The following is a 26,579-nucleotide window of genomic DNA, read 5'->3' on the forward strand; positions in this document are numbered from 1 at the left end:
AGGATGGACAATGACACATGGTCTGTGCATTAAGACCTCCCTAAAGTTACTAAGAAGAGCAATGACATGTTAAAGTTAACCCCTGTCGTGCTGACCAAGAACGTCTTAACATCTGTTCCAGGATTGGACAACAGGCAGCATGAAGGATACAAGGTGACTAATGCAAATTACACTGCACAGACATCAAAGACTTTTGTTATTCTTCTACACTTTTGAACTGTGGTTTATCAACATTGGCTATGGACTTTGTAATAAAGAATAAAGTTTATGGACTTTGATCTAACAATGATAAACGCAATATGGGACTGTATTAAATTGGTAACCATTCATTTTTATCAAAGGATTTATTTCTAAGAGACTGTGTTTATGCCGGATTACATCGGAGATAAGAAGACATCAACTCAGAGGACATCATATGGTGACCGGATTTGGTTTTTGCATTTCTTTTTAGGTTTAGCGAAGTATAGTTATATACATTTTTATATGATTGAACAGTCACAGCCTGTCATAACAGGAATCAACATTATTATATTATTGAACTTACAACATGAATAATGTAAATTAATTATTATTCATCATTATTATTGATATTAATCCATTATCGCCAAATAAGGAAAGAAGATTTGTTATTTTAATGATGTATTAATTAATTTTCGGGGTTACTCCACCCGCTTCAAGGGGGGTTTGTTAAAAAGCATTACAATTAATACATCTAGTTATCAGATATGTTATAGTAAGACATATAAGTTCACAGTTCTGTTGGAGGGCATAGGTTATTAATAAAGTTTATAAGTATTAAAATATCCCTATTGAATATATATGCTGAGCACGGAAGGATATATATAAATCCATTCCAGAAGCTTCCCGAGGCTTCCAGAAGCTTACGTAAAATGAACTATATTCAACTGTGTTCCACTAGAACACCCTATATGGGCTAAGCAGCTGGTATATAATACACGATGGAGGGGGTTACGGGGCGCTCCTCCACGCTGCCTGCGGTGAGAAGATTCCAGTGCTGCAAAGATGAAGACACGCTGTCCAGCCTAGGAGATGAGATGACATCCCATGCATTGCCGTTCAGGAGCCAGAGAGAGATGGGTAAAGACTTCCCATTGTTCAGTATGGACTAAATGAACGGCAATGCATGGGATGTCATCTCATCTCCTAGGCTGGACAGCGTGTCTTCATCTTTGCAGCACTGGAATCTTCTCACCGCAGGCAGCGTGGAGGAGCGCCCCGTAACCCCCTCCATCGTGTATTATATACCAGCTGCTTAGCCCATATAGGGTGTTCTAGTGGAACACAGTTGAATATAGTTCATTTTACGTAAGCTTCTGGAAGCCTCGGGAAGCTTCTGGAATGGATTTATATATATCCTTCCGTGCTCAGCATATATATTCAATAGGGATATTTTAATACTTATAAACTTTATTAATAACCTATGCCCTCCAACAGAACTGTGAACTTATATGTCTTACTATAACATATCTGATAACTAGATGTATTAATTGTAATGCTTTTTAACAAACCCCCCTTGAAGCGGGTGGAGTAACCCCGAAAATTAATTAATACATCATTAAAATAACAAATCTTCTTTCCTTATTTGGCGATAATGGATTAATATCAATAATAATGATGAATAATAATTAATTTACATTATTCATGTTGTAAGTTCAATAATATAATAATGTTGATTAATTATTATTCATCATTATTATTGATATTAATCCATTATCGCCAAATAAGGAAAGAAGATTTGTTATTTTAATGATGTATTAATTAATTTTCGGGGTTACTCCACCCGCTTCAAGGGGGGTTTGTTAAAAAGCATTACAATTAATACATCTAGTTATCAGATATGTTATAGTAAGACATATAAGTTCACAGTTCTGTTGGAGGGCATAGGTTATTAATAAAGTTTATAAGTATTAAAATATCCCTATTGAATATATATGCTGAGCACGGAAGGATATATATAAATCCATTCCAGAAGCTTCCCGAGGCTTCCAGAAGCTTACGTAAAATGAACTATATTCAACTGTGTTCCACTAGAACACCCTATATGGGCTAAGCAGCTGGTATATAATACACGATGGAGGGGGTTACGGGGCGCTCCTCCACGCTGCCTGCGGTGAGAAGATTCCAGTGCTGCAAAGATGAAGACACGCTGTCCAGCCTAGGAGATGAGATGACATCCCATGCATTGCCGTTCAGGAGCCAGAGAGAGATGGGTAAAGACTTCCCATTGTTCAGTATGGACTAAATGAACTATTTTTACATAAGCTATCAAAGTATATTATTTTTCCTTTCTGTAACTGAACCCTGGCAACCATTGTATTTTAAATAGATAAAATACATTTATTTTTTACATCTTTGGAAGTTCTTTCATTCATGCGGCTTTACGTATTTTGAAGAAAAATATATTTAAGAGTATATTTTTTAACAAGCACACAACTAAAATAACAAAGGAGTGGCTTCAGAACAACTCTGTGACCATTCTTGACTGGCCCAGCCAGAGCCCTGACCTAAACCCAATTGAGCATCTCTGGAGAGACCTGAAAATGGCTGTCCACCAACGTTCACCATCACATCTGACAGAACTGGAGAGGATCTGCAAGGAAGAATGGCAGAGGATCCCCAAATCCAGGTGTGAAAAACTTGCTGCATCATTCCCAAGAAGACTCATGGCTGTACTAGCTCAAAAGGAGGGTGCTTCTACTCAATACAGAGCAAAGGGTCTGAATACTTATGATTATGTGATTTCAGGTTTTTCTTGTTTAAAAAAATTTGCAAAAATTTCTTCATTTCTGGTTTTTTTTCTGTCAAGATGGGAATTATTAATGAGAAAAAAAAAGAACTTTTTTGAATTTACCAAATGGCTGCAATGAAACAAAGAGTGAAAAATGTAAAGGGGTCTGAATACTTCCCGTACCCACTGTATGTATGGCTCCATGCTCTAATTGGGTCTTTACTGAATGTGTGCTATATAAGTTCGCCTGTACCTGGAATACTGTATTCCTGCTGATAATACAGATAAATCTCTCTTCAATAAGGAGGGACCATACCCTTAGCAGATCCCTCCAGGCATATGAACTACTCTTAATCATTATGCTGATTTTCATGAGCATTAAATTATCCTTAACATGTTTGTCAGATCAGGAGAATTCATTTTAATATGCCTTAATTGGTTATACATCAGAGGGGTCTTCTATAGAGAAGAATGGTCCATCGATCACGTCGGGAATCTACGGTCGCTAGACAGGAGCCTTGAGAACCCCCTTCTTGTGTGATGGTATCCGAGGCTCTTATTTGATTAGATGACCTGGCATGACACACGCCAACCACCAACAATTTACCATCAGGCCAGCTAATCAACAGCAGATGCTAATGGTTTCAGGTAAAAAGCAGATCCTAGTGCTCCTATCCTGCAGATAATCAATGTGGTCAATGGAACATGTCCTACAAAGAGATTCACACCAACCTTAGTCCTCTATTATCTTGTGAATATGCCATAAATATCTGAGAAGGAGCGACTCCTTTAGCTTAACTGACTAGTGCCAGAAAGCTGTTGTCAAGACATATAATATTATAAGATGCATCAAAAGCGGGATAGATGATCAGCAAAAATATAAACCAGTCTGAGGCCTCTTTCACACGTCCGTGAAAATCATGCATGTTTTTCACGGACGAGTCAAAGGTGCGTATTGCCCTCGGTGAGCCGTGTGTATGGCACACGTGTGTTCTCCATGTATTATCCGTGATAACACAGGGAGAACGGGAACTTTCTACTCACCTGTCGTCGCTGTCCGTGGTGCTGATCTTCGGTCTCCGGTCCTGCCGACTCCCCGCTGCTGCTGCTTCCGGCCGCAGTGAAGTGAATATGCAATGAGCATAATGAGCGGCGTTCGGCAGCAAGTGACAGCAGCGGCAGAGACAGGAGGGCTGGAGAAAGTGAGTAAAGTTTTGTTTTTTTTTCTCGCAGACACATGTGTTTTCTCCGGTGCGTGTCACACGGAACACATCCGTGTGGTCCGTTTGTGTTTGTGTGACCCGTTTGCGTTCCGTGTGACACCCGTGATGCTGGAGAAAAACGGATATGTCTACGTGTGGACCACACGGGCACACGTATGCTCCACACGTACACACGGTCCATGGCAGAATACGCACGTGAACGCAGACCCATTGATTTTAATGGGTCTACGAGTGCCCATGACTCCGGTACATGAGAAAACTGACCAAACAGGTACCAAAGGCACAGACGTGTTAAAGAGGCCTGAGACAGAATTCCTGAATGTGAACCACGTTAGGCACAAGTGTATAAGAAGGAGATAGCACAAATGGAGCAAGCACAGAGCAGGTCATTTAAGAGGACAGACCAAGTTGGAAAAGTTTATTCCTGGGATCAGTATAGTACGACTGATCCTGAGAACAGATCTATGATGAGCCTCATCTAAATAGGTTGATAATAGCGTGGCGCGGGGTGGTAGTCGTCTGTATTACGCTAGCACGCTACGTGGAGGTCCTGCCTGAGTGGTGTTGCACTATGGAGGTGATAAGCCTTTGCAGGCCACGTTACCGATGGTTTTGGCCGGCCAGAACCAGATAGTATACAGTTCATTAAGGGAGACCACAAGTTCCTTAAAAACTTAGTTTTACTAAATATAAATTTGAATACGATGTACATTGGATAGCGGGCACAATCTTCTCCTACACTTCATTGTCACAGAACATCACTTCAGCTGTTCCAACCTCTGTAAATCTTTGTCTGCCCAACACTACCCAGCCTAGTACATCACAGTCTTTAGAAGTCAGTTTCCTCCTTAAGCGGTTCCACAAATTTTCCCTCTTGTAGGTATGTTGCCAATATGGCTGGAGTAAGCACTAAGCTACTGGAGATGATTAGGGAACAACCGCTCAAGTAGACACTTCATTCCTTGTCCTGCTCCGACTTGCACCAGAACCCGTCTCTTGGGCACTCGTTCCATTGGTCAGTGCGCTATCCCGACTCCACAAGATCATTTCGTGTCATAGTCACATCCTTCTCAGTTTTCCATCTTTTCCTCAGTTGTTCTATCCTCTATAACAATCTCCCTCACTTCAGGACACCCACGTCATGGGGCTCTGCTGTTACTCAGACCTGAAGTCTGTCTCTGTCACAGGCTGGGCCCTATCTGACGTTCTAACAAAAAGCGTCTCTCTCCCTCAGCAAATCCCCTATGGGCTGGTCCAAACTGTTTCTTACCCAACATAACCTTAGTATTTCCGTAGCAAAATCTGCAGCAAAATTAAGACAATTTAGTGAGAAATTAGCTGTAGCAATAAATCCAGAGTACATGTGTGCTTCAAATCGCTGCAGAAACAGTGCCTACTGAAAAGCCGATTTCATGCGCTCTGGATGCAGCCCCTCCCATAGACAGAGCGGGGGCTGCATGCAGAGCGCACGAAAGAAGTGACATGTCACTTCTTAAAACGCAGCTCTTCGGCAGTAGCCGAAGCGCTGTGTTCTAATACGCCACGTGGGCATGGATTAGGCACAATCTTCATAGATTGTGCTGGGGACGCAGGACTCATGCAGTTACGCTGTGGTGCAGATCGCAGTGTAACTGCATGAAAATACGCTACGTGGGCACATAACCTTAAAGGGGTTTCTCTATATCATACAAGTATAAAGTTGCAAAGTTCTTGAAAAGACAAGCAACTTTGCAATTTACTTCTTGAAAGTGCAAAGGATTTTTAATAACGGAGCAATCTATAATTTTGTTTACTGCTTGTTGCCTAGGTTACCGGCCACTACTGAAGTCTATAAGCGGTAGCTAGTCTTCTAGAAAAGGAGCAAATAGAACTGCTGAAGGGCTATAGCCTTTGCTTTCTTCTGCCCTGATGGAAAACAATGCCACGTGACCTGCCCAGAGAGCTACGGGGGCATCCATGGCTTTATTTCAGAAGGGGTTGTCCAGCAGAGGGGTACATTTCAGCAGATCAGTCTGTTCTCCTACAGCTGTGTATGAGATTTTTGGAAATCTGCAGAGAACATCTGAAATGGCCACGCACCCTAAGAAACATGGCGCATACAGATGTGTAGAAAGCTCCCGGTCTGCCTCTTTCCCCGTCTGTCTCTTTCCCTATCTATCTCTTTTCCCGTCTGTCTCTCTCCCTGCCTGTCTCTCTCCCTGTCTGTCTCTGTCTGTCTCTGTAATGCTGCCACCAGGGGGAGCCAGAGCTCTGTAGCATAATACACTACACAGAGCAATGAGAACCAGGAAGTGAATTCACAGCGTTCTCATGCATTACCTCAAAGCACAGCTGAGAAGCAGAGCTGCAGAGCATGCAAGGAATAGTCACACAGGCTGGGTCAATCACCGTACGGGCAGAAGCAGGACCGAAGGAATGAGCAAAAGCGGAGTCAAAGTCAGGCCAAGGTCAGTACCGGAGGAAGTAACCGAGTGGGGAAATAGGAGAGGGGACAGAGGACAGGAGGGACGACCAGGGGATGGAACACAGACAAGGGCACGGGGGCACAGGAACAGACAGATCAGGATATCACTCACAGGACCGGCAATCACAGGCAAAGCAGTGCTAAGCTTATAGCCGGCACTGGTTCACTGGAAATGCCAGCTTTTAAGGCATCCAGGGTCTGGAAGTGAGGCTCGAGAGAAGGCTCCGCCCCCTAGCCATGTGGACAGGGAGGTGAACCATGACAGTCTCTTTCCCCATCTGTTTCTTCCCCGTCTGTCTCTTTCCCTGTCTGTTTCCCCGTCTGCCTGTCTCTGTCTCTTTCTTTGTCTCTATCGCTTTGTTTCTTTCCCCATCTGTCTCTTTCCAGGTATGTCTCTTTCCCCGTCTGTCTCCCCGTCTCTTTGTCTGTGTCTTTTCCTGTCTGTCTCTTTCCTTGTCTGCCTGTCTTTGTCTGTCTCTATTTCTCTGTCTCTTTCCCCATCTGTCTCTATCAAGGTCTGTGTCTTTCCCCATCTATCTTTGTCTGTCTCTCTGGCTGTCTCCTCCTTCCCTGTCTGCCTGTCTCTGTCCCTGTATGCATGTCTGTCTGTCTCTTTCCCCATTTGTCTCTTTCCAGGTCTGTCTCTTTCCAGGGCTGTCTCTGTCTGTCTCTTTCCCAGTCTGTCTCTGTCTGTCTTTTTCACCGTCTGTCTCTGTCTGTCTCTTTCACCGTTTGTCTCTGTCTGTCTCTCTCTGTCTCTCTCTATCCGTCTCCCCACTGACATCTTATTACCTCACATATAAGCTTCTTATACTATGAATGTCTTTTGTTTCTATAGCAACCACTCACAGCTCCTACTAATAACCTGTAGTTCCAGGCTTCACACTGCTGGTTCATTTTTTAGTTGTTGCTCTCCCGCTGTTAAGCACACATCGCTGTGTGTGACAGCGAGAGAGCAACAATCTGAATGTGCAGGGAGCAGGAGCCGGCATCTGGCAGCCTGCGGTAAGCTGTAACCAAGGTAAATATCGGGTAACCAAGGGAAGCCCTTTCCTTGGTTACCCGATATTTACTTTCGTTACCAGCGTCCGCCGCTCTCACGCTGCCAGTGCCGGCTCCCTGCACACGTAGCCGGAATACACATCGGGTAAAATTAACCCAATGTGTACTCTGGCTACGAGTGCAGGGAGCCAGCGCTAAGCGATGTGCGCTGGTAACCAAGGTAAATATCGGGTAACAAGAGCTTGGTTACCCGATGTTTACCGAGGTTACCAGTGTCCGCAGCTTCCAGACGCCGGCTCCCTGCAAGCGCAGCATCGCTTCCACGTCGCTGCTGGCTGGGGGCTGGTCACTGGTGAGATCGGCCTGATTGACAGCTCACCAGCGACCATGTAGCGACGCAGCAGCGATCCTGACCAGGTCAGATCACTGGTGGGATTGCTGCTGCGTCGCTAAAGTGTGACAGTACCATAACAGTTTATTTTGTTCCTATAGCAACCACTGACAGTTGCTATTAATAACCTATAGCTCCCCCCTCCATTCAGTTTAATGACAGCAGGATTTTAGAGACTAAAGCGGGCTTTACACGCTACGATATTGCTAGCAATTGCTAGCAATATCGAGCGTGTAAGCACCCGCCCCCGTCGTGTGTGCGATATCGTGTGATCACTGCCTCAGCGAACATTATCGCTACGGCAGCGTCACACGCACTTACCTGGTCGGCGGCGGCGCTGTGACTGCCGAACAATCCCTCCATCAAGGGGGAGGGACGTTCGGCATCACAGCGACGTCACCGCGACGTCCCTAAGCGGCCGGCCAATCAAAGCGGAGGGGCGGAGATGAGCGGGACGTAATATCCCGCCCACCTCCTTCCTTCCGCATTGCGGCCGGCGGCAAGTAAGGAGACGTTCCTCGCTCCTCCGGTGTCACACAGCGATGTGTGCTGCCGCAGGAGCGACGAACAACATCGATAATCAACCCTTACCGATTTTTGACTTTGGGACGACCTCTCCATGGTGAACGATTTTCACCATTTTTGAGGTCGCTTAAAGTCGCTGGTAAGTGTCTCACGCTGCGATATCGTTAATGACGCCGGATGTGCGTCACTAACAACGTGAACCCGACAATAAAACATTAACGCTATCGTAGCGTGTAAAGCCCCCTTAACTGTAAAGCACGGGGTTAAAGCAAAACATAGTCTACAACGCTCCCTGGATCACATGAGGCGTCTGTGCAAAATTCCGTGATTGTAAATGCGACGGTGCGGATTCCTTTAGCGGACATGCACACATACAATCAGCTTTATATATTAGATTTGCTTGGCTAAATGTCACCTTGTCAGTGATTGCAGCCTGGGAGAGCCAGAAGTCATTGATAGTTCAGACATGGACAACTGCTAGCTCTAATCTACACTTCAGTGAAGGAAAATGACATGTAAATAAAAAGCATTTGATATTCCACTCTATCAACGTCCATAACATGCGGTAAATGGCGGAAAAGTATTAAACACCAAAATGGTGTTTTTTCAGGAACCGCACCCTAGGGGCACAAAGTGATCCAAAGGTATGTTCCCCAAGATGGTGGGATAAAAACCACAGCTAGTGTACCGCCCCGCTCTCAGCAGCCGAGCTGCTCGGATCCGGTCCTTCTGTGGGTGGATCGAGGGTCTCCGGACCCGGGGGTCTCGCGGTCACTTCAATTGAAAAGGGGCTTATGGTGTATAAGATTTTGGAAAGTTTGTACGTGATGCCACCCACGGTATGTGGCAAATGGGGTACCACCGCTGCCATTGAGGGGACTCCAGGGGGCGTTGGGCTGGCAGCTGGATGTTGTTAACCCTCTGTGGGTAGGGATGGATGCCCCGGGGCCCAGTGGGAGTTGTGGTGGTGGCAGGGATTGCAGGGAATAGTACAGTCACAGCTCGGTTGTCCTGGTGTTGGATGAGGCTGTGTTGATGTGGAGGGTCAGGAAACACAGAGTCCAGTACTTAACCAGAAATTGCCGGTGTCCGTAGGCCTTTGGTACGGGGGTGTTCAGATCCCACACCCGGTACAAGAAGCAGGGCCCTCTCTCTCTCCTGCAATCCAGCTAAGAGTCACCTTCTCTGTTTCGCACGGGGGAAGTCCTCGCTTCGCACAAGTCCGGGGTCCCGTGCACACTACCGGCGGGCCACTACCCTGCCCCGGTCCACTATGGGATCCCCTGAGCCTACTCTCCACTTCAGCTCCAAGTCTTCTGCTTTTTCTTTGCTTCACTTCCCCTGCAGCACAGGAGCTACATCCCCTGTCTTCACTCCTCTCCCTCCTTCCACCGACTGATTCAACTCCTCCGCTCCTGCTCCTTTAGTTACACTGGGGGGGGGGGGGGGGTGCGGCTGCTTCACTGTACCAGTGTTGGATCAGGTGGTACTATGGAGGTTTAACTCTTTCTGTGACTATCTGGTTTTGCCAGGGCGTCACACTAGACACAAAGAACAAGCCCCCACCAGGCTCAGATGGACATCTTCCACTTTAACCCCTTCACCTCAAAGCCTACATTCACCTTAAAGGGAACCTGTCACCAGGTTTTTCCCTTATAACCTGCGTCCAGCAGCAGCGAGCACTTATATACAGCATTCCAGAATACTGTATATAAGAGCCCAAGCCGCTCTGTAGAAAATAAAAACCACCTTTATCAATTATCATACTCAATAGAGGTGGTCGGGTCCAATGGGCGTTGCTGCTCTCAGTCCAGCAACTCTTCTCTTCCTTCCATCATCATGCCGTCACGGACAGACTTGGGGAAGGTTCGACATCAGAAGAGACACACAACAAGGGGTTCACTAAAAACAAACAAGGGGTACTTAAATAATAGTGGGCACTGATGCTAGGGATGGGGATGATGGTACACCTCTTGCACTCACCTACAGCTGCTCCCTGCACTCTTAGCCAGTTCCTATAGAGGTTCCCCCCCTGCCGAGCAGGATACCTGTAGCCCCGAGAGACCCTGTAATAGCTCTAACTAGTGAGCTGGCAGGCAAAGATCACTAGTCCCACCGCTGCACTAATACAACATGATGGGAAGGTACAACAGACGGGAAACAAGAAAGGATAAGGTCCAACTTCACAGTTGCAGTCAGACACCAGGACTGCAACCTACTCTGCTTCACTACAACAAGGTCTCTAGCAGCTCCTTCCATCTTAGGGCCTAGCTTCAGAATAACCAACAGCCTCTACTGGGAGATGTGATCATATATAGGGGAAGGGAGTGGTCACCAAACGGACACACCTGAGGCCAGGAGTCAGAAGCTGCTAGAAAGTGAAACTGACATTAACCTTTTCAATACCAAAGGAAAAGAAATGTACCACCCCAGCGCCAGCAGCCGGGCTGCTGCTCGGATCCGGATCCGCAGTGGCTCAAGGGGTCTCCGGACCCAGGATGGGTCGCGCGGTCACTCGAAGTAATAGGGGGGTATTTACAGGGGATTTTGTGGTTAGAGTTCGTGACACCACCCACAGTGTGTGGTAAGGTAGAATACCACCGCTGCTGTTGGGTGCGCCCGGTGTCGATGGAATGGCAGCCAGGTGTTTAACCCCTCTGTGGGTAGGGGGGAGTGCCCCGGGGCTTGGTGATGGTGAGAGGGGAGCACCGTTGGGGAGGAAAGGGTCATTGCGTACTCACTCAGTCCAATAACGCTGACACCGACAACTTGTAAACCGGAATTCTTAGCACCGCTGTAGCAGGGAGGGAGTACGCTGGGATCCCGTGCCCGATGGTGTTGCTTGTTAGCCTGTGACCTTTTCCTTGGCACTTTCTTTACTGGTTGGCCCCTGTAGTATACAACTAGTCGGGTTCCGCTCACCCGTATGGCTAACGGAGTGAGCTTGCTCTCAGGGTTCACACTTGGGATTTTCTGGACTATGTATTGGGAAAATCCTATTCCCCTCGTTGCGCTAGTACCCTGATTTTGGAGCAGGTGGAGGACGAATCATGAAGTCTTCGCCCTCGTCGGGTAAATTACCAGGACGCTTGAAGCTACTTCCCGGCCTAGGGTTCACATACCCCGTCGTGCCCTGGCCCCTTCCCGGAGATGGTTCAAGGCCACCGGCTGCCCTGCTCGGCAGTTCCATGCCCCTTGACACGATCCCCTGCGACCGGGGTTCCAGCTCCTACCAGGCCCAGACCAACGTCTGCCACCTAGTAAATGAGGAGCCCAGCTCTTAACCTCCTCCAACCAACTTGTGACCTCTCTTCTCGAGAGTCACCACTCAACTGACTACTCCTGACACTCCCTAACCTACCCCCCAAGTGGGCGGCCCTATTCCCTTCAGGCTACCCATTGGTGTGTCTGGTGGGTGTAGTGCAGAGTGTTTCTAGGGTTTTGATTAGCTTGTTCTTAGCAACACCAAAGGCCAGGGACCCGTAACTAAGGAGGAGATGGACACCATGCAGAAGGGCAGATTGCACAATTTCCTGTGACGACCTGATAGGCCAGGGCGTCACATTCCCCTTTGGTTAAAGGTATCTCATCCCCGAGCTACAGGACACCAGAGGTTTATTTTTTTTATTTTTTTTTAACTGTAGAAAAAGTAAGAAAGGAGTTAACATTTTTATTTGAAATTTTCATCCCTCGCAGGGGACGCACTTTTCTTAAGTGTTACTTAACTTTAAAGAGTTCATCGCCCAATGGTGGGACGCTACCAGTTTTTGTGGTAACGGAGGCTCAACCTGCTTCGTTGCAGCCCCTTCCTGCGGCAGTCCAGTCCCAATGTCCCGGATCCCAATAACCCGTCACCCAAACAACCTGAACCCCTGGAAACCTATCCGCGGGTCCGTGACCAGGTTAAGGTCCCGGGCGTGGTCTTAGACTGGTTGTTAATCAGGTAACTTCTTCTTGGTTACTCAAGCATTCATTTGCTAACATTTCTACATGAAAAACAACAAACTGTGGAAAATAATAACCAAAACCACCGATACCTAACAGTTTTATGGCATTAAACTACTGGCATTATGTGAGGGCCGGGGAGGACTGGTAGGCCCAGGAGGTGGATCCACTGGACCGAGCACCCCACCTGGAGGGCAGGGTACACGGTAGCTGGAGCACTAACGTGGCAGGAACGGGTGCAGGTATCAGGAAGCAAAGACAGGACCAGGTCACTAAGGTCACAGCGTACTTTAAGGCAGTAATAGGAAACAGGAACAAAGACCTGAGCACTTAGCTCACAAGACAAGGCATAGAAACACAAGCGATGATCCGGCGCCGCCCACATGGAGAGGCCAGTCCTATATACTCAGCACAGCCTCAGGTCATTTCCTGTTGCAGTAGTGCTGGGGCTATAAGACCAGGTGAGTGGGCGCGGCCCAGTCCTATACAGAACATTAGTCAGAATCAGACTCCTGAGACCAGGAACAGGACTCTGGGGAGCATGAGCGGGAATGGCAGGCGTGACCGGTGAACGCATGGACTGGACCAGTGAGGAAAGAGCGGTGGTACGCTGGCGAGGCAGGATCAGTGGGTACAGAGCGGTGGCGTGACGCAGGTGTGACTGGCTCAGTGGTTATGGAGCGGTGCCTGGATGGTGAGAACGGCTCAGTAGGTAAGGAGCGCTGCTGGGACACCGGGAGCGTGACACATTATAACATTTTTCAACACTCTTCTCTGTACCTCCGTGGAGGTTGACCAAAGTTAGCACAGGTTGATCTTCTTAATGCTGGACCCTCATCCCCGTCTGATGACATGGCTACATTCCCTGCAGGTTCCTCGCCCTCAGTGCTGGGTGTAACTGGTAATACCCTACGTGTGCGTGGCAAGGGAACAGGCGCTACTCTAGGTGCTGGAGTAGGTGCAGTGTCAGTAAGCCTTTCCTGTTCTGGTTCTTCCACGGGTTGTGGGAATGTTAACACAGAGACTATTAGGGGCCCTTTGCACACTACGACATTGCAAGCCGATGCTGCGATGCTGTGCGCGATAGTCCCCGCCCTCGTCGCAGCTGCGATATCATGGTGAAAGCTACCGTAGCGAACATTATTGCTACCACAGCTTCACATGCACTTACCTGCCCTGCGACATTGCTCTGGCCGGCGACCCGCCTCTTTATTAAGGGTGCGGGTCGTGTGGCGTTATAGCGACGTCACACGGCAGGTGGCCAATAGAAGCGGAGGGGCGGAGATGAGCGGGACGTAAACATCCCGCCCACCTCCTTCCTTCCGCATAGCCGGCCGGGCATCGACTCCTCTCCCATCACCAGCACCATCCACAGCAGGAACACAGCGTTGCCTGGCGATCGGAGCAGAAGTCAATGGAGCAGACTCCGGTGGTGACGTAACAGGAGTGCCTCCAGTTTCTTCCAACCAAAGTGGCCTGCGCTATTGTGATAGCCTTCCAGCACCATCCGAGCATCCTTCTGTGGCACAATCACCTGCCACACCTTCTCATGCGTCTTCGGGTCAATGATGCTCCTGTAGAGTTTGCCTTGGTAGATAAATAATCGACCCCTCTCTCTCCACAAGTACTGTGCCTCAGGCGGGGCTTCGGCATCAAGGCTGGTGCCAGGTTGAGTGATCAGCTTCTTCACCAAGCCAACCGCAGGATCATTCTCTTGAGCCTCCCTCCAGTTGTAATGAGGTAGCGGATTCAGGATTGCTTCCTGGTGGCTGGTGTGTGACTGCTGGCACTGGTTGGCTCCCCGATGATGGAACACTGGCAGTTCGATCTCTTCAAGGTCATCTACATGTTCACCCTCGTCGGCTAAGTGAGGCATCCTTGACAGAGCATCTGCGTTGCCATTCTTACGACCATCTCGATACTTGACAATAAAATCATAATTTGCTAGTCGGGCTACCTAACGTTGCTCCATGGCACCCAATTTAGCAGTTTCCAAGTGACTTAGTGGGTTGTTGTCCATGAAGACGGTGAATTTGGTGGCTGCCAGGTAGTGCTTGAACCACTCTGTGATAGCCCAGACCATGGCCAGGAAATCTAGCTTGCATGAACTATAATTTTCTGGGTTTCTTTCAGTAGGCCGGAGCTTCCTGCTGGCGTAAGCGATCACCCGTTCTTTGCCTTTCTGCACCTGTGAAAGCAGGGCTCCCAGCCCCACATTACTGGCATCGGTGTACAGCACAAAGGGTAGACTGTAGTCAGGGTAGGCTAGAATCTCTTCACCCGTCAAGGCCCCTTTCATTTGTCTGAAGGATTGTTCTTCTGCTTCTCCTCAGTTGAACAGTGGGACGGAGGTCTTTCCTTTCTTTGCTTGGCCTACCAGGAGCTCTTGCAGAGGCGCCGCCATCTTCTTATAGCCCTTGATGAACCTTCTGTAGTAGCCCACCAGGCTAAGGAACTACCGTACCTCTCGGACAGTGGTGGGTGTGGGCCATTTCTGGATGACTGTGACCTTCTCTGGGTCTGGTGCTACTCCCTCTGCGCTGACCACATGACCTAAGTATTGGACCTTCGTCTTTAGTAAATGGCACTTTGATGGCTTCAGCTTCATCCCATATCGGGATAGCGCTTCAAAGACTTCAGCCAGGTGTTTCAAGTGGTCCTCATAGGTCTTGGAGTACACAATGACATCATCCAGGTAGAGTAGGACGGTCTCAAAGTTGAGGTGCCCCAGGCAGCACTCCATCAACCTCTGGAAGGTCCCGGGGCATTGCAAAGTCCAAATGGCATGCTGTTAAACTCACAGAGGCCCATGGGGGTGGTGAAGGCCGTCTTTTCCCGATCTTCCTCTGCTACAGATACTTGCCAGTAGCCACTTGTGAGATCTAGAGTAGAAAAGTAGTTAGAAGCTTTCAAGGCAGCGAGGAATTCTTCTATCCGTGGTAAAGGGTAGGCATCCTTGTGTGTTATCTGATTTACCGTCTATAGTCTACACACATCCTCATTGTGCCATCCTTCTTTTTCACCAGGACCAGGGGGGCTGCCCAAGGGCTGAAGCTGTCCCTAATAACTCCTGCCTCTTTCATGTTTTTCAGCATGTCTTTGGCACTCTGGTAATGGGCTGGTGGTATAGGCCTATGTCTTTCTTTAATGGGAGGATGACTGCCCGTGGGTATGTGATGTTGCACCCCTTTGATCCTACCAAAGTCTAGTGGGTTCTTACTAAAAACCTGCTCGTATTCCTGCATGACCCGGTGAACCCCGTGTTTCTGGTAGGTGGGGGTAGAGTCAGTTCCCACATGGAGTTTTTGGCACCAGTCCTCTAACTATTTTTGGGAGGTCTCGTCCGCTTTTGAGTCAGCTTGTGTCAGGGGACCTACAGGTTGTATAGCGTTGTTTGGGCAAGTAAACAGTTTGGCTATGGTAGCATAGTCTCGCTTCCTCCTCCCCACAATTCAGCACTCGAACAGGTACTCTTCCCTTGTGTACGTCAACTACCCCTCTGGCTGTCAGGATTGTGGGCCAGTGTTCTGAATGAGTGGGTTCTATTACAGCCTGGTAATCCCGTCCTTTGAGACCTACCGCTGCTCTGCACCACAACATCATCTCGCTCCGTGGGGGTATCACAATGGGGTTAGCATCCATCACCCGTACGCTACCAATTTCACTGCCAATCTGGTTTACTTGTTGCTTCCTCAGGATGACTCGGATCTCTTTCTGCAGGGCTCTCCGTCATCCGCCCTCAACACCCTCAGCAATCTGGTGAAGCAACAACAAGACTTCTCCTAGACAATTCTCAATGACATTAGTGCCTAGAATCATTTGTGGACTCCTTTCCCTTGCATCATTATATACAACAATCAGTCCTTGTCCCTTCATTTCCTGCCTTCCCACCTTTATGGTTACCTCTTTGACCCCAACCTGGTCTATAGGTTGTCCATTAGTAGCATAGATAGTGAGGTCAGGATCCGGTCGTCGGAGATCTTCATCCAACCAAAACCTGTGATAAAGGACGTACGGGATTGACGTTACCTGGGATCCAGTGTCCAATAGTGCTAAGGTGGGGATCCCGTCCAGGGTGATGGACAGGACCAGGCGCGATCAGTACGAGGGTGTTCCTATTCCTGGGGACTGGCCCTTGGCCTCAGGTTTGACCCGTTTAAAGGACTGGCCCTTGCATAGTGGCCTGCTTCCCGGCAACGGCGGCAGATAGGTTGTCCAGATGGGTCATAGAGATCACTGCTCCTCCCTCGGGATGAGGGACCTCTTCTCCCTGCGCATCCAGGGGACATCCTCCGGGCTGTCAGCTAGCAGGATCCCATGGGGGGCTTTGGGTTCTGGTGGAAGTTGCATCGCTTTCAAAATCCGGGTGACGTCCTTGCTAAGCTGTTACACCTGGGAGGACAGAGTATCTGTGACTCCAGCCGAGGTGATGGGTCCTTTTGCAGCTACCAGGGCCTGCGAGGAGGATTCTGCTCCAACAGTCGGGCTGCTGGTAGGCCATGCTGGTTGGTCGGGGTCTGTGTCAATGGGGGGTTGAAGTGCCTTCACAGCCCTGCCTTTCAGAATGGCAAAGTCCACATCACTGTGTTCCAGGGACCACAGCCTCATCTGTTTTCTATCCTCAGGGGAATGCAGGCCCTGCAAGAACTGTTCTGTCATCATCCTGTTTCCCTCCTGATCACTGACAGGGTCCACGAGTTTAAGAGCCCGCAGTGCAGCTTGCAGCCTGAGGGCATAGTCTCTTATGCTATCTTGGGGCTTCTGGCGGCAGTTATAGAAACCCATTCTCAGCTCTGCCTCTGTGCGGTTTTCAAAGGCGGCTTTCAATTTGGCAAAAATGGTTTCTACAGAGCTCCGGTCATCACTGGTCCAGGCCTCAGCCTCTAATTCTGCTGCTCCAGTCAGTTGCCCCAGCACCACTGCGGCTCTCTGCTTGCCGGTCATTGCGTACATGTCCAGCAAGGTGCTGAGTTTTTTCTTAAATCCGGTCAGGGTGTCTGCCTTACCAACATATTGGGGCAGCCAGGTCGCCCCTGGGACATACGGTAAGGAGATGGGCATAATTGGGGATATTTTAGCCAGCGCGGCTGCGGCCGCCGCACCGGAGCTAAACGCTGCTGCGTTCTCCGCGCTGGGGCCAGGTGTCGCTTCGGCTGCGATGCCCTGGCTGGGGGCATTGGTACTCACAGCGTCCATTTTCCCTCAGAGTCCCACTTCTTCCTTCAATCAGGGCGCTTCCTGTCTTCTTCTGCAGGTTACTCCCTCCTCTTCCGGGGTCAGAGCGCTCTGGGGATCCTGGGACAGCCACACCTCTTCATGGGTGGTACCTCTCTTCTGTGTGGGCTGCAGTCTCCAAATTCATGCGCTTTTGCGATGTCAATATGGCGGCGGTCCAAATTTTCTGAACAGACCTCCAAGTCGCACAGTCACCTGTCTTAATAGGTCTAGTCCTTATCTTGTTCACAGCGCCAGATGAGTCGCCTACCACTGTGCTGCCGCGGTCGCCTCCGGGACACTGCAGGGACTTCTCCCTTTGGACCCCTCTGGTCACAGGTATGTCAGGTTGCTTACTTTTTTGTCGTGACGCCACTCTCGGTTTTGCGGTCCGGTGATGGGTGACCGCAACTGCAGTTTAACGAGCGTCTGGGGCTGATGGTATCTGCAGTTGGGTGGTGTGGCCTCCCGAGAGTGAGGCTGGCCCCAGGGGCTCGGGTGTATATGTGTGGAACCACAGGTCGCAGGATGAATCAGTCACAGTCCAAAGTGTCTTTTAACTTGTTTACTCACTGTTTGTTGGTTCGTGAGGTACCCGGGCGATACTGTGATTAGACCAGGTGGGACAAGGAACTCCTTCAGACCGAACTGAGGGCAGCTGCTAGCTCGCCTTCCTAGCACTCCTTTTGTTTTGGACAACCCCTGACTTGCAGTATCGTGGGATTCATCCAGGGAAGTTGCTGCGGCCTTTCTTCCATTTCTGGCCTGTTTGCCGGCAGCGTGGACCAGGTGAGATGGCTGCTGGCTCTATCTCCTTATGGGTCCCCCTGTCGCTACTGAGGCTCGGGCTCTGTGTATTTGGTGAGGAACCTCTAGTCCCCTCCACCTGCAGGTTTAGAAGATCAGTAGATCGATGTCTGGCTCTAGGGACCTGTTCCCTGTGCGTGCTGAGTTACCAGCAGTCCCCGTACTTGACTGCCCCTCTCCAGGTGTCGTTCATGCTGACTTTCTGGTCACTCTTCTCCCCCGCTAGCAGTTACCACACCTGCAGGGTCTGACTAGCGTGGCTGTACCTCTGCCTCTCTCAGCAGCTTCTGTACACTCTCTGCTCTCAGACTGGCTTGCTCCTCCACTTCCTTTCTGCCACTGCAACCTAGCTTCCAGCCCCTCCTCTACACCCTTTGCTGGGAATTGAAGGCACGCCCCCTCTTGGGTCTGCCCAAGGGTCCCCTCTAATGGTGTGGGCATAGCCGGCTTTAGCCATGTGCGAGTTGTGCGGCTGCACAGGGCGCCGGCAGACCAACAGCATAGGGGGCGCCGCAGGGAGCAGCTGTTTACTTTCACTTTGCTGCTCCTAATGCACAGGCTCCAGCAGGGAGCGCTCCCCTCCCCTCCGCTCTCCTCTGCTTTGCTCTGCGTACTGTCTGCTCCCTGCACAGGCTCCTGCATGGAGCGCCCCCTCCGCTCCACTCTGCTCTGTGTACTGTCTGCTCCCTGCACAGGCTCCAGCAGGGAGCGCCCTCCCTTCCCTCCACTCTGCGCACTGTCGGCTCCCTGCACAGGCTCCAGCAGGGTGCGCCCTCACCTGACCTCGGCTCTGCACTGTCGGCTCCCTGCACAGGCTCCAGCAGGGGGCGCCCTCACCTGACCTCGGCTCTGTGTCCTCTCTCCTGTCTTTACCAGAGAGAGGGCAGAGGGAAGGGCATCAGCACTGCCGGAAATGCTGCTACAACAGCCACACTGAACTCCTGCAGCCCAGGAAGTGACTGTATGTGAGTATAACATGCTGTGTGTCATCTGTAATGTATTATGTGCTGTGTGTGTTATGTATAACATGTGTGCGTCCTGTATACTGTGCAATGTCTGTCTATCTATTATCTGTCTGTCTGCCTATCTCTTATATATCTGTCTATATCTATGTATCTCTATCTATCTATCTATCCATCTATCCATCCCTCTATCTATCCCTCTATCTATCTATCTATCTATCCATCTATCTATCTATCTATCCCTCTATCTATCTATTTATCTATCCATCTATCCCTCTATCTATCTATCTATCTATCTATCTATCCCTCTATCTATCCCTCTATCTGTCTATTTATCTATCTCTCTATCCCTCTATCTATCTATCTCTCTATCTATCCTTCTATCTATCTATCTATCTATCTATCTCTCTATCTATGTATCCCTCTATCTATCCCTCTATCTATCTATCTATCATATATCTATCTATCTATCTAGCTGTCTGATATTTATTTGTCTATCATCTATCCAGCGTCGGTCTGGCACACAGACACCAGTCAATGCCCCAGAGGGCTCTCCAACTGGACATAGAGGGGAGTCGCCGGCAGGGGCACCACTGGCATCAAAGATCCGGAGCTCCGGCCCAGAACTTCTTGGCCGGAGCCCCGAATCTTCTGCAACCACCGCACTGAACTATGTCGGCGTCACCGCGATGCAGTTCAATCCTGTGACAGAGCACAGAGCTCCATGCTCTATCACTGCCCGTCTCCTAAGCCACAGACTGCTGCAGACCTGTGTCTTAGGAGACCGTATATCCACAAGGGTAGAGCAGTGACATCATTGCATAGTGCTGCCTCCGCAGGCCACCATAGAAGAGAAGATGGAGGCTGCGGTGCTGGGAATCCGGATTAGGTGAGTATAATTTTTTTTCATGTCTATATGGGATCTGTGGGGGCTCCTGTTGTATATAAGAAGCTATGTGGGGGCCCCTGCTGTGTATGGGAGCCTGTGTGAGGGCTCCTGTTGTGCATAGGAGGCTGTGTGGGGGCTCCTGCTGTGTATAGGAGGCTGTGTGGGGGCTCCTGTTGTGTATACCAGGCTGTGTGAGGGCTCCTTCTCTGTGTAATAGGATGTGTGGGGGCACCTGCTGTGTATAGGAGGCTGTGTGGGGGCTCCTGCTGTGTATAGGAGGCTGTGTGGGAGCTCCTGCTGTGTATAGGAGGCTGTGTGGGGACTCCTGCTGTGTATAGGAGGCTGTGTGGGGGCTCCTTCACTGTGTAATAGGATGTGTGGGGGCACCTGCTGTGCGCAGGAGGCTGTGTTGGGGCTCCTGCTGTGTATAAGAGGCTGTGTGGGGGCTCCTGTTGTGCATAGGAGGCTGTGTGAGGGCTCCTTCTCCGTGTAATAGGATGTGTGGGGGCTCTTGCTGTGTGCAGGAGGATGTGTGGGGGCTCCTGCTGTGTATAGGAGGCTGTGTGGGGGCTCCTGTTGTGCATAGGAGGCTGTGTGAGGGTTCCTTTTCTGTGTAATAGGATGTGTGGGGGCACCTGCTGTGTGCAGGAGGCTGTGTGGGGGCTCCTGCTGTGTATAGGAGGCTGTGTGGGGGCTCCTGTTGTGCATAGGAGGCCGTGTGAGGGCTCCTTCTTTGTGTAATAGGATGTGTGGGGGCACCTGCTGTGTATAGGAGGCTGTGTGGGGGCTCCTGCTGTGCATAGGAGGCTGTGTGGGGGCTCCTGTTGTGCACAGGAAGCTGTGTGGGGGCTCCTGTTGTGCATAGGAGGCTGTATGAGGGCTCCTTCTCTGTGTAATAGGATGTGTGGGGCACCTGCTGTGTGCAGGAGGCTGTGTGGGGGCTCCTGCTGTGTATAGGAAGCTGTGTGGGGGCACCTGCTGTGCATAGGAGGCTGTGTGGGGGCTCCTGCAGCTATTTGCATATAGTTGTTGTGTGGCCTCTAGAGTTAACTCCTCTTATGGACTCCAGACACCCCAGTCCAACCCATCAATCTTTTCTATAGTATCTATGTATGTGTCATGTATATGGTGTAATTTATGCAGTGGCAAAATGACTGGGCCTGTCGGTGATGGGGGCCATTGCTATTTTCTCGGATGCATGGTTGAAAACCATTGAGGAGCAGTTGGCCACTGGCTCTCTGTTTCGCCCTTGCTCTGCAGCTGTGGGCCCTGGATAAGTGTAATGACATCAGGGGGAGCCTGGGACGTGATAGCAGTGGGCCCAGCAGCTGCGGCCAGAGTGGGTGCAGAGCATGTGTAGGGGGTAATAGATTCATATATATATTTACTAGCTGTAGTACCTGGCGGTGTCCGGGAAAGTACGGTAATTGTCTCACTCTCTCTCCCTCTCTCCCACCCTCTGAGTCCCTTTGTGTCTGTCTGTCTCCCTCTCTCTGTCTCTGTGTATCTCTATCTATGTGTGTCTCTGTGTCTATATCTGTGTCTCTTTGTGTCTCTGTCTCTGCGTGTCTCTGCGTGTCTTTGTGGGTCTCTGTGTGTGTCTGTCTCTGTGTATCTCTGACTATGTGCCTGTCTCTGCCTCTGTGTCTGTCTGTCTCTGTGTCTCTGTCTGTGTGTCTCTGTGTGAATGTGTCTCTGTGTGTCTGTGTTTCTGTGTGTGTCTGTGTTTCTGTGTGTGTCTGTGTTTCTGTGGGTGTCCATGTCTCTGTATGTGTGTCTGTGTGTCTCTGTCTCTGCGTGTCTGTTTGTCTCTGTCTGTGTGTCTCTGTCTTTGGGAGTCTCTGTGTTTGTCTGTCTCTGTGTATCTCTGTCTGTGTCTTTGTCTCTTTCTCTGTGCCTCTGTATCAGTTATCAGTCTTTGTGTGTCTATGTCTCTGTGTGCCTCTGTATCAGTCTCTGTATTAGTCTGTCTCTGTGTGTGTCTCTGCATCAGTCTCTGTGTGTGTGTTTCTCTTTGTGTCTCTGTGTTTCTGTGTCTGTCTCTGTATCAGACTCTGTGTCCCTGTGTGTCTCTGTATCAATCTGTGTGTCTCTGTGTGTCTGTCTCTATATCAGTCTCTCTGTGTCTCTGTGTGTCTGTCTCTATATCAGTCTCTCTGTGTCTCTGTCTATCTGTGTGTCTCTGTCTCTGTGTGTCTGTGTCTCTGTGTTTGTCTATCAACATCATATTATCTGACACATTACTTGTCTTATACTAAGAATGCCCTTTGTTGCCTATAGCAACCAATTACAGCTCTATTAATGACCTGTAACTCCCAGCTCTATTGATTTTAATGTAAGCAGGTTTTTCGGCAAATAACTGTAAAGTGCGGGGTTAAATTTTCCCCTCAAAACATAGTCTATGACGTTCCTTGGGTCACATGAGGCGTCTGTGCAAAATGTTGTGATTCTAAATGCGACGGTGCAGATTCCTTTAACGGACATGCACACATACATACATACATACATACACACACACACACACACACACACACACACATACATGTACACACATATATACACTCAGCGTTATATATTAGATTATACACATTACATATGCCCTGTACCTGTCACGTATAGTGTGTAATGTAATGTAATTCTGAATATTGACCTGCCATATCCTATAGGTGTGTAATGTGCACTCTGTTAGGATTTCACTTGCCGATTCGAGTAGTTGTCACCTGATCGCTCATTTGTGATTTGCAATGTGTGGTCATCTGCCGAATGACGTCTTCTCCATTTTTCTCTCAAATTGAAAATTATAACAATGAGAAAATGATAACAATGAGAGAAGTAGGAGGAGACGTCATTCTGCAGATGACCCCCAGTCTGCAAATCACTGGTGAGCGATCACACGACCACTCAAATTGGCAAATGAAATCCTAACAGTGTATATTACACATTTTGGGGGTTCGACCAGTCAATGTGCAGAATGTCAGACACAGGGGAGACACCGGTCAGTCCAGGGCAGCAGAGCAGGGAGAAGACATTGGGCACCGGCCTCCCGGACGCCTCATCCTGACTGCATCGTCCTCGGCAGAGATAAAATGTGTTTTATCTGAAATGTGGAAGCATCAGAGTAAAATATACAGGACTGCAATAATGGAGCCGGTGTCTGATTCCTTCCACGCGGGGGTCGTGCAGGAATCAGCGGTCAGATTCCTTACCTGGTAGAAAATAACATTGCAGTCTCATATGTTACATGGCGTCACTGCTGTCTGCACATCACATGGAATGGTTTAGGGGATGTTAACACGGGGCATCTTTTTTACCACAAATATGCAGCGTTTTTGTCCCAAGAATGCACCAAAAACGCACCCCGGCAAAAACCCATAAAAAAACGCAATGTGTTTTTGACACAATTTTACCGCGTTTTGCCCAATGCGGTTTTTAAGTCTAATCTATTGACTGGAAGGGTTCAAAAACGAAAACGCAAAAAGAACTGACAGCTGCATCTTCAAAAACGCAGGCAACAAAAGATGCCTAGTGTGGACAGCAAAAGAGAAATCCCATAGACTTTGCTGGGAGAAGGAAGTGCATGCAGGGGCATCTTTGTGACCTAAAAATTGCAACAAAAGATGTCCTGTGTGAATTTAGCCTTAGTGTCATTATGAAGGCCATTCTATCAGTGTAATGCATCGTCAGCAGCTGAGGTGTATTATGAGGTTCTGCAGCAGCTGAGTTGTGCATTATGAGGTTCTGCAGCAGCTGAGGTGTATTATGGGGTTCTGCAGCAGCTGAGGTGTATTATGAGGTTCTGCAGCAGCTGAGGTGTATTATGAGATTCTGTAGCAGCTGACTTGTATTATGCGGTTCTGCAGCAGCTGAGGTTTGTATGATGAGGTCCTGCGGCAGCTGGGGTGTGTATTATGGGGTTCTGCAGCAGCTGAGATGTGTATTATGGGGTTCTGCAGCAGCTGAGGTGGGAATGATGAGGTTCTGTAGCATCTGAGGTGTGTATGATGAAGTTCTGCAGCAGCTGAGGTGTGCATTATGAAGTTCTGCAGAATATTACATCATTCGGCGTGGGTTTATCTTACAAATTTTCCATCAAAAGTATTTGCAGCATTGCCAAATGGGGTGAACCCAGACTGGTTAATAAAGGGATTACAGTATATATGCCATAGTTCTTCCATACACCATGCCCCTCCCTCATGGTGTGCATGTGATGCTGCACCTCAGTCTGTTCAGGTCAGTGGAGCTGAGAGGCAGTGACACATACACAGCGCCCCCCATCCTCATGGTGTGTATGTGGTGCTGCACCTCAGTCTGTTCAGGTCATTTTAGCTGAGAGGCAGCGACACATACACAGCGCCCCCCATCCTTATGGTGAGTATGTGGTGCTGCACCTCAGTCTGCTCAGGGTAGTGGAGCTGAGAGGCAGCGACACATACACAACACCCCCCCATCCTTATGGTGTGTATGTGGTGCTGCACCTCAGTGTGTTCAGGTCAGTGGAGCTGAGAGGCAGTGACACATATAACATGAGGACTCTTTATTATGTATAAAGCAGAGCTTTTTTCTAATTTCTTACATTCCCCTTTAACATTTGTATTTTGGACTTTTTGGTCCGGAGTACACACAGCATCGGCCTCCGGCTCCATGGTGCCTTGTCTGGTATCATCTGGTACATTTATCCCCAGGATCCCACCAATGGGACCATGACCTGTGCCGCTCTAAATGTATAGGAATTTATAACATCTCTTCACGAAGAGCGGCAGTGCTTCATTCTCCAGATACATGTGCGCCCCATTGGGGGGATTCATATGTACCATCCATAATGTAATATCCAGGCATACAGCATGTATGAGATGAGAAGACCCCCCCAATAAGAGTAATTTCAGATGTGGTGAATTAATGTGGATTTGAGAAGCAGATTCTCCAGCACAAATCTGGAGGACTTTATTGTATATTTGAAGAAATCAATTTTCTTAGGATATAAAAAAAATGGCCTCTGGTCCTCATTTGTTTCCTGGAAACTGGGTAAAAAATCAGTGGGGGGGGTCACCAAAGGGCAGTTTTGCACAGGGCACCATTCAGGCTAAGGCCGGCCCTGGGTGTGGGAGACCTGGTTGCTATGTGTCTGTGCGTACACACCTCGTTCTGGCCTTTGGAGTCACCTGGAAGCAATGTCCCTGCAAGGGTGCAGTACTCAGTGGTGCCTGACCAGGTCAGGGGCGCCACACATTTTTTACCCTGTCTGTAAAAAAAATTTGATGTCTAATTTTTTTTTTTTTTTTTTTTTATGCTGATGAAAGTTACAGGTTATTTTGAATGTAATTATAATTCTACGCTTTACAGTGACTGCAGCTGAGGTCTTCATATTAGATGTATTAGCTGTATACTTTTATTACTTGTGCTCTTGATTTATTATGGTTTTCCAGTTTGTCTATAGAAAAATGAACTTGGGATATACAGTACATCCCTCTGTAAACTCGGGTGCCTGGATAGGATACCATTCCATGTACAGATAAGAAAAGGAATCGAGTACACCAAAATAATAACGCAGAAAGTGTAGATTTATTAGAATTTCAATCTACGGTAAATAAATGACGTTTTGGTCTAAAAATAAGGATTAATTCAAATGGATTGCTAAGGGAATGAAGAAAAAGGCAATTGTGCCGCCCCCGTGCCAGCTGCTCGGATCCGGACCTTCTGGTGGGTGGCTCGAGGGTCTCCGGACCCGGGGGTCTCGCGGTCACTCTGAATAAAAGGGGGACATATTTGTACGGGGTTAAGGATAAAGTGTTCGTGACGCCACCCACGGTCTGTGGTGAAGTGGGACACCACCGTTGCTGTGATGGGGCATCCGGGGGCGGTGGAACGGCAGCTGGATGTTAACCCCTCCGTGGGTAGGGACGGTTGCCCCGGGGCCCACTGTCTCTGTGCAGGGTATGGTAGTGGCAGGGACTTTCACGCCCGGACGGAGCAGGGAAACAGTTATTACTCACTATTAAAGAAACCACACGAGTCTTTTGGCAAACCAAGGTGCTGGTGGCCGGCCGCCGCGGCCGGGTTGTATTCTGGTCCCCCACCCGGTTGGTGGTCTCTATCCCTTCCTCTGCACTGTTTGTGTATTTGGACTTTCTGGTCTGGAACTCAGGAGTCCACTGCCGGCTGGATGTGGGCCTAAAGAACCTTGCCCCCAGACGCTGGCCCGTGAGATCTATGGGTCCCTGGCAGTGGCCTTATCCCTATTGGTTGTCTGTTGTCTTCTTTAGGGTCTTTGGGTGGGACAGTACCTATAATCCTGGTCTCAATCGGTTAATTAGCTAAGCCGCTGGTTTCGGTCCTAGCTTCAGGGTCCGAGTACCCCCTGTGTGCACGGTTTCCGGTCACGGGTCTCCAGTGTCGGTACCGGCGGGCTCC

General features: G+C 49.1%; 1 protein-coding gene across 5 annotated transcripts in view; it reads right to left on the reverse strand.

Annotated features, from left to right (window-relative positions):
- Positions 1–26,579, reverse strand: part of LOC142311104 (mitochondrial coenzyme A diphosphatase NUDT8-like) — a 119,693-nt gene that overhangs the window by 41,253 nt on the left and 51,861 nt on the right. The gene's annotated exons all lie outside the window — the stretch shown is intronic.

This window comes from Anomaloglossus baeobatrachus, chromosome 5 (genome assembly GCF_048569485.1).
Source record: "Anomaloglossus baeobatrachus isolate aAnoBae1 chromosome 5, aAnoBae1.hap1, whole genome shotgun sequence".
NCBI lineage: Eukaryota > Metazoa > Chordata > Amphibia > Anura > Aromobatidae > Anomaloglossus > Anomaloglossus baeobatrachus.